Source organism: Fukomys damarensis, unplaced genomic scaffold (assembly GCF_012274545.1).
Source record: "Fukomys damarensis isolate Sample0158 unplaced genomic scaffold, DMR_v1.0_HiC HiC_scaffold_27, whole genome shotgun sequence".
In the NCBI taxonomy this organism is placed as follows: Eukaryota; Metazoa; Chordata; class Mammalia; order Rodentia; family Bathyergidae; genus Fukomys; species Fukomys damarensis.
In genome coordinates this window covers 34,341,779-34,355,610 of record NW_022900939.1, presented here as the reverse complement: position 1 = coordinate 34,355,610, position 13,832 = coordinate 34,341,779, and the positions used below count along the sequence as shown (strand labels likewise).

The following is a 13,832-nucleotide window of genomic DNA, read 5'->3' as shown; positions in this document are numbered from 1 at the left end:
TGAATGCGTGAGTCTGTTGTTTCACATCAGCAAAAGAATCCTTACATCTCTCAAAACAGCAGAATCAAGAACAAGATGCACATCTCTCCCTATCACATCAGAAAAAAGTGAAGTGCTTTGTTTTGTTTTGTTGTTGTGTTTTGTTTTGTTTGAATTCTAAGGACTGAACAAGGGGCTTCACTAATGCTAGACAAAGGTTCTCCCAGTGAGTGACATCTCCAGCCCTTTTTATTTTCGAGACAGGGTTTTGCTAAGTTGCCCACGATAGCCTTGAACTTGGTAATCCTCCTGCTTCAGCTTCCCGAGAAGCTGAGATTATAGACATGCACCACCGCACGGGGCTCAAAGCCTCATTTTGAAAAGAAAAGGCACAGCTATTTCCATTTTCCACGAAATATAAAGAAGGACACTGGAGCTGGAAAAATTGAACAATCAAATCTATAAAGGTTACTTTATCTACACCCTCACTCTATAGACAATTTTTGTCCCGAAATGACATAATGGTACATTTTGTTCATGTACCTTTTAACTCATTGAATGAACTTTGCTTCTAAAAGGAAAAACAGATAGAATGTACAGCCGTGATCCCATTACCCCTTCCAAGGACAGCATCTTCTTCTGTGAAGACCTCGTCCGATGTCCACAAGATGACACTTAGCAAGTCTCGGTCACTGCCGTATCGATCCTCCATTTTCCCCCGGAACTTTCCATTTTTCCATACACTGTCTCCTGTCCTGACAAAGAACTCCGAAATAAGCACTTTTTAAAAGAACACCCTGTCATAAAATGTATGAAGTCATTTCTGCCTTTGGACGCACAGACATGAAATGACACCCTGCAAAGCCGTGAGGCGAAGTCGCCAGCCGTGCGGCTCACCAGGACAGCACCGATCCAGACCGCCCTGCTCAGGACCACACGGGCAGACAGAGTGCCAAAGTGTAATGGACGGATGATGCATTGTCCCCAATCCCTGGGAAAAGCATTCACTCCTTCCGCTCCCTCCTAGATACTTCATGAGGAAAAAAAACAAAAACAAAAACAAAGCAGTCGGCCACTTCCATGGGACACTCCCTCCTGTAAAGTCCCCACCATCGTGCTGCAAATTTCTCCACTATTAAATGTAAACAGTGGGGCACTGAACTGCTCTGTCAACCTATCATTATTTATATTTTTTAAAACTCTTAAGTACAGACTTTGGAGGGGGATTTTTTTTTTCATCTAGGGGTAATGGAATGAAAATAGTGAAAGGCAAACGTCAAACTGAAAATCCTAAAGACGAAATAGTTGAGTTTTTAGAGGTTTCTACCCTGTTAGAAGGCAATTGGAGGCAGTTTAAGTGGTTTCCTAAAAGAGTTCTCATTCTCATTGCTGTGCTTTCATTAATGTAAACACAATCCTGTCAGTTCAGGATCATAGCCATAGGTCCATAAATATAATGGAAATGAAGTACTAAGCACAACGCCTGGAATAACAGCACAGTTTTTATGCTTTAGATCTACAGTGATCTCCAAAATTTCCATGATCAGAGTTAGAGCTTTTAGAAGATGACTGCATTATGGGGTGCTATACCACTGGTGGATTTACCCACTGCTGAGCTTGGTAGCTGACTGTGCTGTGAGGACGGGGTCTGGTCAAAGAGGAGGGTCACTGGGGGTGACACAGAAGAGTGTACCTCACTTCCCAGCTCCTCCCTTCTCACTCAGCCTCCTGAAAGCCACGATGAGAGCAGCCTACTCTTCTACCATCCCCTCCCGCCTTGGAGCCAGCTGACTGTGGACTGAATCCTCAAAACAGTGTGAGCAAAAATAAACATCTCCTCTTTGGGTGGTGGGGGTCAGATATTGGGTCTCAGCAATGGGAAACTGACTAAGATAACTCTATTATTTTCCCACAAACCTTTCCCTTACCACATAGCCTTGTGCAAATAATTTCTGAGACTCAATTATACTAACTGCATCAAGTAAGCTCCAGTCTAAAATACATCAGGGTTTGTTTGTTTGTTTGTTTTTGGGTACCAGGGATTGAACTCAGGTCCTTGTGCTTGCGAGGCAGGCAGTGGAACCACTGAGCTAAATCCCCGGCTTACATCAGGTTTTGAGTTCTTTGGGTAACTAAAAGGTAATGTATTAACCATGGCATTTTTTTTCTGTATTTCTGTAATGAAAGAAAATTGTCCTGGATCAAAAGAGCATTAATAAAAGTAAGAGGGAATCCTTCTGACCTAGCATGAAGAGATCATTCTTTTCCTCAGTAATAGGAAAAAATAATAACCCTTAAAGCCTGAACCTCTGTGTACAATTGTCAGCATTTCTAGAATTACCAATTAATAATTCAGATGGCCTTATGTGTATACAAATTAAGGAACGTGGTCTGTTCTCCTTTCCATGTACAAATACACTGTGCTATGCTAACAGAAAGTCAGGTGTAAACGAGCCCTAAGCGAGCTTTCATTCCAGCTTCCTCTGGAAATTATTCTGCCAAAGAAAAGGAGCTGCAATATTGTCAATATGTAGGTGGAAGATCAGAAAAAGAAAGCACAAAAAGAAATAGAAAAATCTTTTTGTTATAGATCTCTGTCTTGCTCTTGTACTCAGAGGTTCCCTTGAAGCAAAACTGCATGCATACCCAGAACTATCCTTTATAAATCCTAGCTTGCTTTAGAATTGTTAAAGAAGATGATTTTATAAATTATAATTCCGAATAATAAAGGAGCATAACAGCAGTATATCACATTCACTGTACAACTACATGGAGTATGTGTTTCAAACCAAAGACTAGAATCACCCTAATGGACCAAGGAACGATATTTGCTTTAAATTTTAGCCCAGAACACTCTCCTGTTGTTTTAAGCCCCCTACTTTTTTTTTTTAGTTTATACCACAGATGTGAGAATTTTCTAGAAATTTGATAACAAAAATCTAAAGATATTTTATTGCAAAACTAAGTACCAAGATCTTAGATAAATAATAGATTCCCCAATCTTAAAGTAACTGAGACAGGATAAAATTATATTTGACCTGACTGATTTTACCACCCATGGTAAGGGTGACACTAAAGTAAAACACTTTGAGGATGTGGAAATCAGGGCCGTGTAAAAAAAAAAAAAATTATATAGAAAAAAACAAATATTCTTTGAAATGTTTTCTAGCATCTAAATCTATAAGAAAAAAATATGCCAAATTGCTAGAAGGAAAAGAAAATGTAGCCAAGAGTATTAGGGGTCCATCAAAACAAAATAATAAGGTTCTTCTCTTCTTCCGCTGTGAATGAATTGTGGTTGTGATAGGGCTGCCCCATTGGGGACTGAGCCACCCACTGAGTCAGTTGCGGACTGACCTCCTTCTCCAAGTGTGGTCTATGATTAACAGCTTCACCACAAGATCGGGGCACATATTGTTGTCTCGCTATGTAGTTGAGACTGACCTGGAGCTCATTATGTAGCCCAGGCTGGTCTCGAACTCACAGCGATCCTCCTGCCTCAGCCTCCCAAGTGCTGGGATTACAGGCGTGCATGACCATGCACGGCAACCCATATCGTTTTCTTAAACAGAATCCCTTGGCCCAGGTTTCTGTTCTTTCCCCTTCCCCTGGCTGAGGGACCTTGAATGTCACCTGTTGAGCTGGCAATGTCACTATTCACCTGACTGACCCACATGCAGCAAACAGAGCCAGCTGCCACCCTGGAGCACTCACCTCGGAGGAGGTGCAGCAGAAATTAACCAGTTTCCCAGGCACTGAATATTTTAATTTCCTGTTTCAAACAGCTTAGGTCACCCCAGTCTAACTCAGAAAAAAGAAACAGGCAGAGCATAAAAGTAGTTATGGAAGAAATGAATATCTAAAAATATAGCATTACTTAAGAAGCTAGCAAACAAATGGGAGATAGAAGTCTCAAATTAATTCTGTTTGTTCAGTAACAATCTAATAGAGTACATAGTCTTTGCTAGGAGCTCTAGGGAGACAATAATAAAAAAAAAAAAAGATGAATTTCTGCCCTTGGAAAACTCACGATCTAGAGGTGTATGATACAATAGCCCTGGAAAGAAAACCAATGCTGGAGAAGCAACAGGCTTCCTTTTACTATTTTTGTCTTTTCCTCTCTTTCTCATATACATAAAATTTTTAGTATATTTGTTTTGCTTTGTTTTTTGTAGGAGGAGGGGTTAGACAGGGTCTCACTGTGTAGCCCAGGCTGGCCTTGAACTCATGACAATCCTCTTGCCTCAGCCTCCTGAGTGCTGGGATGACAGGTGTGCGCCATGCTCGGCACAAATTTGTTAATGTATTTGTCTTGGGGGCAAGGAGAAGAAAAGCACAGATTTCTTGGAGATGATGGTGTTCGGATATTATTTTCGTCCCTGATGAAGTTCTTTCACGTTTATTACAACATGCTCTTTACAGTCCTCTTGGGAGTGAGTACGTGAACCTCACACAATTCAGTCCTTTTTTATTAATCCCCTCCCTCTTCCTTTCTACTTACCTCACTCTTCCTCTAAATCCTTTCTTTGTTTACCTTTTTCTTCGTAGTATTCACCTTAGCTACTGTTTATGACATGTATTGTTTACATTCGTTGAGGTTATTAGGTTCCTACACACAGCATTTATTAGTTCTATTTATTTTCCTCCCGCCTCCATCTCTAGGACCACTTTCCATTTGCAAGAGCTCTGGCCCTTTGTCTCCTTCTATCCATCCTGTATTGTGCTCTTTGTTTACACTTTGCCTTACTAAAATGAGAGATACTACATGGCATTTAAGCTTGTGTGTCGGGTTTCATTTTACTCAACATTATATTTTCCAGGTGCATCCATTTTTCTACCGAAGACTCGAATTTGTCTTTTTTATAGCTACATAATATTTCATTGTGTACTTTCTTTATCTAATCGTCAGTTAATGGATACATAGGCTGATTCAAGGATTAACTAGTATGAATAGCGGTGCTGTAAACATTGGTATGCGTGTATCGCTGTAGTATCTCTTTAGCTCTCTGGCAAAGATACCTGAAAGGAAACCGGATGGATCCTATGGAATGCCCAGTTTTAGTTATTTGAAGAATTTCCATACTGATTTCAATAATGGTTGTATTAGTTTACATGCCCACTAGCAATGCAGAAGCGTTCCTTTTTCACGCTAGTCACCTCAGCACTTTTTATATTTTTACTTCTTGATGATGGCCATTCTTTCTGGTGTAAGATGCAATCTTAGCATTGTTTTAACCTGGATTTCTCGAGTGGACAGAGACCTTTTCTCATATGTTGAACTTTTTTTCATATGTTGGCCATTTGTACCTCTTCCTTTGAGGATTATCTGTTCATCTTACTTGCCCATGTTTTGATTGGGGCTTTAATATTCAGTGGTCTAATTTTTTTTAGTGCTTTCTATATTCTGGTTGCTAATCCTCTGTCTAAGGAATAGTTAGCAAAATTATTTTCCACCCTGTAATTTGTCTTTTCACTCTACTAACTGATTCCTCTGCTATGCAGAAGCTTTTTAATTTGGTGTAACTCCATTTATTGATTTTTGTTGTTATTTCTTGTGCAATTAAAGTTCTGTTTAGGAAGTCCTTTCCTACATCTGTGCTTTGAAGTGTTTTACCCATTTTACCTTGTAGTAAGTTCAATGTTTCTATTTTGATGTTGGCATCTTTGATCATTTTTATTTTAGTTTAGTACATGGTGAGAGGTATAAGTCTAATTTCAATCTTTTGCAGACACATGCTAGTATTCCCAGTATCATGTGTTGAATAGGCTAGCTTTCCTCCAACATATGTTTTTGGCCCCTTTGTAAAAGGTGTAATAGCTGAATGTATCTGGGGATGTTTCTGTATCCTCTGTCCTTTCCGGCATCCACATGTCTATTTTGTGCCGGCACCATTCCATTTTTATCGCTGTTGCTTTGTAGAATAACTTGAAACCAGGCATTGTGATGCTTCCTCCTTTGCTTTTATTGCCCAACGTTGCTTTTGCTATTCTGGGTCTCTTCTGGTTGCATATGAATTTTAGCATATTTTTTTCCTCTAGACCTGTGAAGTACGCGTTGAAACGGTTTTGAATCTGCATAACAATTTTGGGAGTGTGGACATTTTGACAATATTGGTCCAGCCTATCCAAGAGCAGGGGACAGCTTTCCATTGTCTGATTATCTTCAATCTCCTTTTTCAGAGTACTGTAGTTTTCTTTGTAGAGGTCTTCATTTCCTTGGTTAATTCCTGAGTGTTTAATTTTTTTCTTGATGCTATTGTGAATGATATTACTTTTATAGTTTCCTCTTCATCAGGTTTATTAGTGTACACAAATGCTACTGATGTTTTACGTTGGTTTTTTATCCTGCTATATTGCTGATGTTGGTTTGGAATTCTTTGGGATTTCTATGAAAGTATTATGTCATCTGCAAATATGGGTAATTTGAGTTCACCCTTTCCTATATGTATCCCTCTCATTTCTTTTTCTTGCCTGATTGCTCTGGCAAATGCTTTGAGTACTGTGTTGAATAAAAGTGATCATAGTGAGTTTGTCTTGGTCCTGATTTTAAAGGGAATACTTTTAGTTTTCCCCCATTAACTATGAGGCTGGACATTGTTTTTACATAAATAGCTTTTGTCAAATTCAAGTGTTGTCCTTCTACACCTATTTTTTCAGGGTTCATATCATGAAGGGGTGCTTTTACCAAAAAGCCTTTTCTGCTATTGACATGATCATGAGATTTTTTTTACTTTGGTTCTATGTATGTGATGTACTACATTTATTGATTTGCACATGTTGAACCATACTTGCATCTCTGGGATGAAACTTACTTGGTCATGATGTATGGCCTTTCTGATTTGTTGCATTCTATTCACTATCTTATTGAGGATTTTTGCATCTACGTTCATTAATAAATTTGGCATATGGTTTTCTTTTAAACTGGGAGTTTATCTGTGTCTGTTTGTTTGTTTTGGTATCAGGAATCAAACTCAGGACCTTGCACTTGCAAGGCAGGTGGCAGCACCACTGAGCTAAATCCCCGGCCTATCTGCTTTTGGAATAAGAGTGATGCAGGCTTCCATAAATAAATTTAAAAGCACTTCATACCTTTCAACTTCCACAGTGAGCTTGAGGAATATAAGTGATATAATATCCTTAAAGTTTTTGTAGAGTGCAGCAGTGAATTGATCACATACTGGGCTTGTTTAATTGATAGAAGTTGTGCTGCTTTTTCAATTTTATTGCATGCTATTGTGTTGTTCAGCATTTTTTGTGTCTTCTTGGGTGAGCTTTGATAATTTGTATGAGTATACGAGTCTATTTCATCAAAATTTCTCAATTTTTTGAAACAATTCTTCATAGAACCTACTATCCTCTAAATTTTGACTTTGTTGTGATTTCAACTTGTTCTATTCTAATTGCATTGATGTGAATATTTTCTCTTTGCTTGGTAAATCTGGCTAAGGGTTTATCTGGTTTGTTTATTCTTTCAAAGAACCAACTCTTCAATTTGTTGATCTTTTCAATGCATGTTTTTAGTCTCAATTTCATTGATTTCCACTCTAATCTTTACAATTTACTTCTATTTAGGCTTGGAGTGTTGTTATCTATCAAGTATCTTATGATTCCTCATAGGATTATTTATTTGCTGTTGCTCTGTTTTCCTAATATGAGCACTGATTTCAATAAAATTCCATCTTAGGGCTGCTTTCATAGTGTACCAGGGGTTCAGGAATTGTTGATTTCCAACAGTTTTTAATTTCTTTCTTGACTTTTTCTGTGACCTGTTGGTTGTTTACAAGTGTTAATCATTTTCTAGGTGCTTCTATATTTTCCATGATTTCATCTGTCCTTGATTTCCACTTACATTGAATAATACTTGTATAGTACACATGGGGTGATTTCAATTCTTTTAAATTTATTTAAGAAAGCTTTGTGGACTACTATGTGATCTATTTTGAAAAAGGTACCATGTGCTGCAGAAAAGAATGTATATACTCTGTTGTAGTAGGGTCAAATACTCTGTAGCTATCTATTAAGCACATATATTAAAGGATGTGTTTCAGCTCTGATATTTCTTTACTGATTTTTGTTTAGCTCATCTATCTCTTTGTTAAAGTGGGATGTTAAAATCACCCATTATGACTGTGCTAGAATACATTTGATCTTGTAAGTTCAGCAAGCAATGTTTGTTTTAAGAAGATAGATGTTCCAGTACTTGGTGCATAAATGTAAGCATTAGCTTTTCTTTTTGGATTTTTTCCTTACCTAGTGTGTAATAACCCTTTTTTTGTCTCTTCTAACCAGTTTTAGCTTGGAATTTATCATGCTTGAGAGTTGACCATGCTTACATCTGTTCGTTTCCATGGTGCTAGTGCATGAAATATTGTTTCCCATCCTTCATTATTTTAGTATATGAATACCATTTTGGATTACATGAGTTTCTTGAATTCAACATATTATTAGATTGTTTTTTGACTGTCTGCAAATCAGTACCTTTTAATTAGAGAAGTGAGGCCATTCATGCTGAGAGGTATGCTTGAGATAAGTTCATTATTTCTTATCATTTTACTGTTTCTCTATTGGTGACTCCTTTGCTTTGCTTTTCCTGGTCTTTTTTGTTATTGTTTATCCATTGACCTTTGTTTTCATTTTTTTTTTTTTTAGGAATAGGTAAATTTGTTGTAAGACAACACAAACTGTATTGTGAGAGCATATTCTGGTTTCATGCAATTGTCCTCAAGAAGAGCCTCTGAAGTAACTGTGGCAGGGAAAATATCCACAGCTGCTTTCATTGCCTTTTTCTGCATTAGTGACAAGTTCAAGCAAGAGCTTTTGGTACATTCACTTAATCTGGGTTTTTAGACCTACTGGTTTTGTCACTTCTGTCTAGGATATTCTTCAGTATTTTATGGAGTGCTGGATTAGTGTTTATATATTTCTTGAGCTGCTCTTTTTCATGAAATGCCCTTATTTCTCCAACTATTTTGAAAATAAAAAGCTTTGCTGGGTATGTTAAGCTGGGTTGGAAGTTGTTTGCTTTTAGGGCTTGAAATAATTCATTCCAAGTTCTTTTGGCTTTTAGGGTTTGTGCTGAGAACTGTGCTGTAATTTTTATTGGTTTGACTTTATATGTGATTATGCTGTTTTTCTCTGACTGCTTTTAAAATTCTCTTTTCTGTTGGATATCTGGCAATTTAATATGGATATGTCTTGGTGAGTTTCTTTTTTCATCATAAGTTTTCAGTGATCTGGAGGACTTGCTTACTTGTATGTTTAACTCTTTTCTCATATTTGGGAAATTTCCTGCTATGTTAACATATTAGTAATTCTATCTGTGTTATTATCAAGCTTTTCTCAAACTCCAACTAGCCTCAGATTTGCCTTTTTATTGTTACCTCATAGCTTCTGTATGATCTTTTCTTGTTCTTTTGTGGCTTCTTTGAGTACTTTTTCATAACTTATCATTTTGTCCTCAGTTTCAGACACTCTGTCTTCACATTGCTTATTTCAATAATTTATGAATTCTATAGTTTTTTATTTCAAATATCTGTCTGGTATCATTTCAAAGATTCTAGATCTTGGGTCAATATGTCGCTCATGCTTGCAATTACTTTGGTCAACTCTTCCGATTTTATATTTATTTAGCCCAAATCTACATTGGGCATTTTGAGTGGTAATTCTGTGAGCTTTTGGTTCACTTCCTCTTTGAACTTGTTTACTTTCTTTGTCTCTTCTGCAAACCTTTTGTGGAGTTCTGGTACCTGATATTTGCTTTCCTCTCCATTTGTGGCCCCTTGATCCACCTTAGGAGAATTGGAAGATGTTAGGCATCTTATTTGGCCTTGCTTTCCCATGACCTTCTGTGTATGTATATCTACTTTTTATTGTTTATGACCCTAAGGCAATCCAGATATTGGCATAGAGGAAAAAATCAATTGTTTGCCACTACTATGTTACCTTGGTTATAGTAGTAAATTCAGCAACAATGGCATCAAATGCCAACTGAATATTAACAAACTTCAGCAACTGCTCATGAACAACCCTCAATCAGAACAAAGAGGACTATGGTTTTAGTGAAGACAATTAGGACACTCAAATACTGGCCTACACTACTTCAGACCACTAAGTTCTGCAGGATGTAGACGGCAGAGCCAGAGCCCAGACAATATACCGCTAGACTAAATATGCCTTCCTCCTTCCTCCTCCTCCTCCATCCCCTCTGATGATTTATGTCCTCCCAACCTGGCCTCCTACAACAGAATGCAGGCCCTGTGATCTTTCTGGTCTGCTCCCAAGCCTCCTAGGAAGTACCTTTTTAGCTCTCACCCTCTCCAACCCTACTTCCCAAGGCTTTATCTCAACTGGGCTCTGTGATAGAGTAACAATTCAGTCCTGAAGCAACATTCTCCGGGTGTTGCTCTCTTCTTTGATCAGGTTGGTCTAATGGTTTGTCACCTCTGTTGCCCTGTGTGGGGGAGACCCCAGGAATAGTGGTGAATTGGCTGGGGATGAGACATGTGGTCCTGGGGTCCTCCTGGCTGAGTGTCACATAGGCCAGGCAGGTGGTGACTGAGGATGAGGCTCATGGTTACAAATGGAGCTATATCTTGTTGTTGTTGTTGTTGTTGTTGTTGTTGTTTGTTGTTGTTGTTGTTGTTGTTGTTGTTGTTGTTGTTGTTTGTGGGTCAGTGGTGGTGGTGGTGGTGGTACCAAGGACTGAACTCAGGACCTCATGCTTGTGAGGCAGGCGGTGGCACCACTGAGCTAAATCCCCCGCCCTATATCTTGTGTTTTATAATACAACTGATATTGTAAATTTCTAGCTTTTTTAAAGAGAGAGAGAGAGAGAGAGAGAGATTCTCCATTGAGAAGTTGTTGACAATGTATTCTTTGTAAATTTGGCAAATTTTTATAGATAACAATTTTAAAGCACAGTACCATTTTTCTACTGTCCTGAAGGCCAAAGCAAAGTCTTATATGCTTACTATTTCTCTATAATAAGTATTCAAACCATAAGTATGTAAGGCAGGTTAGTCTCCTGTTGCAGTTGACGCAATGTGGCCACATCTACCTAGACAGTGGCAGATCTCAGAGAAGCCAAGATTCCCTCATCTCCGAACAGTGGCTTGATAATATTTGCTGGTTGTTGATATGGTACTTCCTGAATCTAATTATTCAATAATAGCTGTCAGTTCTGTAGTAAATAAAAAGCAAAGCAGAAACATTTCTCTCCTCTGATATTTACTTACTTACTTTCACTGACTGGATCTAACTCATTAACTATGTTTAAAATTGTTATAATGATTAATCATAATGAAGTTGTATCTCAAAATAAATCCAGTTATAGAGCTCTCTAGTGCATGATAATTTGATGATTAGTAGCTTTGGTAAGGTGCCTAAAAGAGATACAGTCCTGAGGAAGCAAATCATAATCCAGAGAAAATATCTTCAAGCTACACGTCTTCCTTTAATTGTAGCAGGACCCCTGGAGTGTGTTGTCACCCCTCTTCCCTGTGCCACTAGTCATCCTTTCACCTCCAGTTAAGGTGTCTTTGAGAGTCATGTGTCAATAAAAATGCTTCGATCCTTACAGTAAATGACCAGAAGTAAAAAACTTACAGGAAATCAAGGCTAAATATACATTATCATTTATTCATTGAGAAATTGCAGAATACCAAAAATGTGCTAAAAGTACCAGATATGCTCAAAAAGACTTAAAAAGCTTTTATATTATCAAACAAGAGGAATATTAAATGTATGCAAGTGTAATAAGAATGACTGAAATATGTTTTATCCTCACACATACTTTTATGTTTTATGTGTAATGTGCTTGTGTGTCTCTATAAGCACATACTTAGACATATACACACATACCTGAGTGTACTCGGGATAAAAGTGAATGCATAAAAAGGAAATCTATGGGTAGGATGAAAGAATTTTCCACCTAAGAGAAAAATCTAAGAAGGATAAAAGTAACAAATTATATAGAAAACAAAAGAGGGAGCCCCTTGGCTATGCTGGAAATACATCGAAGGGAGGCTGACACGTCTTGAAGACCAGGTTCAGGACTTGTAGATGTTATAAAGAACAGAAAACCACCATATGTTTCTAAGGAAACAATGGGATAAAACTCGTTCTTGTGAGATTTTTTTTCTTAAAATTGTGAGTAAAATCAATGTCTAAGGTGAAAAAATGAGAACCAAGACCTGTCATGTAAAGGTACAGAATCCCAAGGATGAATGTAACTGCGCTGTATACCTAAAATGTACCAATAAACCCAATGAGAGGAAAAAAAAAAAAAGATGTCTGAATTGGAAATGTAGATACTTGATGTTGAGACTTATTTGGAAGCTGACAGTGCCTACTGTGAATAGGGACGGAAAGGGTGACTCCTGAATTATTCCAGAGGAAAACCCTGAAAGATTTGGCCTATAATAAGTAGTCAAAAATAGCTCTGAGGTGATGAGACTGGAGAATGTATTTAGAGTTCTATAATATCATAAACAAATGGACTGATTTTGCTCTTGATCTTTTCATAGAAAATTGAAACATGCATGGTCACAAATAATTTTTCCTTCATGATTTTCTTCTATTTTGATGAAAAATGAAATATAGGCATTCAGTCGCCTCATCTCATCTTACTACACACATACACTTCTTCCAAAAACATATTTTGAGAAGTGATACATGATTTTTAAGTACAAATTTTCGGCAAGAACCTGTGCTGCCGATTAATTTTCTTTTCACCACTATCTTTCATTCCTCAACACCCTAAGCACACTAGACTCTAGTCTATCCAAGTGACTTTCGCCTTTCTTGAATACCTCTTTGTACCTCTGTCCTTAGCGCAATTTTAGATAATGATCCTTCTATCAACTTCCCATCCTTTTGCTTGTTCACCTTCAAAATATCTGCTCCTTCTTCCAAACCCTAACTATTGATTTATTCTCTGTGCTGTTTTCCAGAGTCTCATCCATTCCTCAACAAGCATTTTTGGCACTACTGAACATTATAAAAGATCCTTCAGTTCATAAAGATAAAATGTCCTTGTATGTTTTTTATTCCATTAGCGTGTGATCTCTTTGAGAGAGAAACAAGTACTTATAATAGGAAATGATCTCTGATAATGACAGGGATTGTAGTAAAGAGAGAAAACATAAGGAAAATGTTATTCAAGTCTCTTATGCAAGAAGTTTCTCATGATGATTTGCACACACTCCAAGCAACAATAATACCTTGGTTCATAGACAATTCAGTTCATTTGTCAAAATTTTGCTTCTGTTCTTGAACTCTGCATTGGGGAATTAATGTGATCATATTCATCTTCCCTGCATGAGCATGAATGTGGCCATCTTCCCCTGACACATAGCCATGGCTTCCTCTCGTCTAGATCTTGATCACAGACAGACTCCTGCACACTTGCTTTGAAGCTTTTTGTGTGCTTTTTAGCACATATAGTACTGTACGGTAATATTCACTCCAGCATGGCTCCAAAGAAAGTCCAGAGCAAGCAGGGTGGTAAAAAGAATCTACAGAGTATACCGAGAGGTAATGAAAGTGACAAGAAAGTGCAGAGTGGTAGCCAGGCATGGTGATCCAAGCCTGTAATCCCACCACTTGGGAAGCTGAAGCAAGAGAATTACTGTAAGTTTAAGCCCAGCCTGGGCTACATAGTGAGTTCAAGGCCAGCCTGAACTAATAATACAAGAACCTGTCGCAAAAAAAAAAAAAAAAAACATACAGAATGTGCATAGCACTGATGAAGGTGACAAGATTGTGCAAAGCAATAATGAAGATAAAAAAATACACAATGGTCACAAGAAAAACAACCATTTCATTGAAGAAAGAAATGATAGAAAAGCACGATC

At 37.7% G+C, this 13,832-nt stretch overlaps 1 pseudogene; it reads left to right on the top strand.

Moving 5' to 3' along the window:
• The first annotated feature begins 827 nt into the window (after window positions 1-827).
• LOC117283546 overlaps window positions 828-13,832 on the top strand; it is a 52,590-nt pseudogene continuing 39,585 nt past the window's right edge.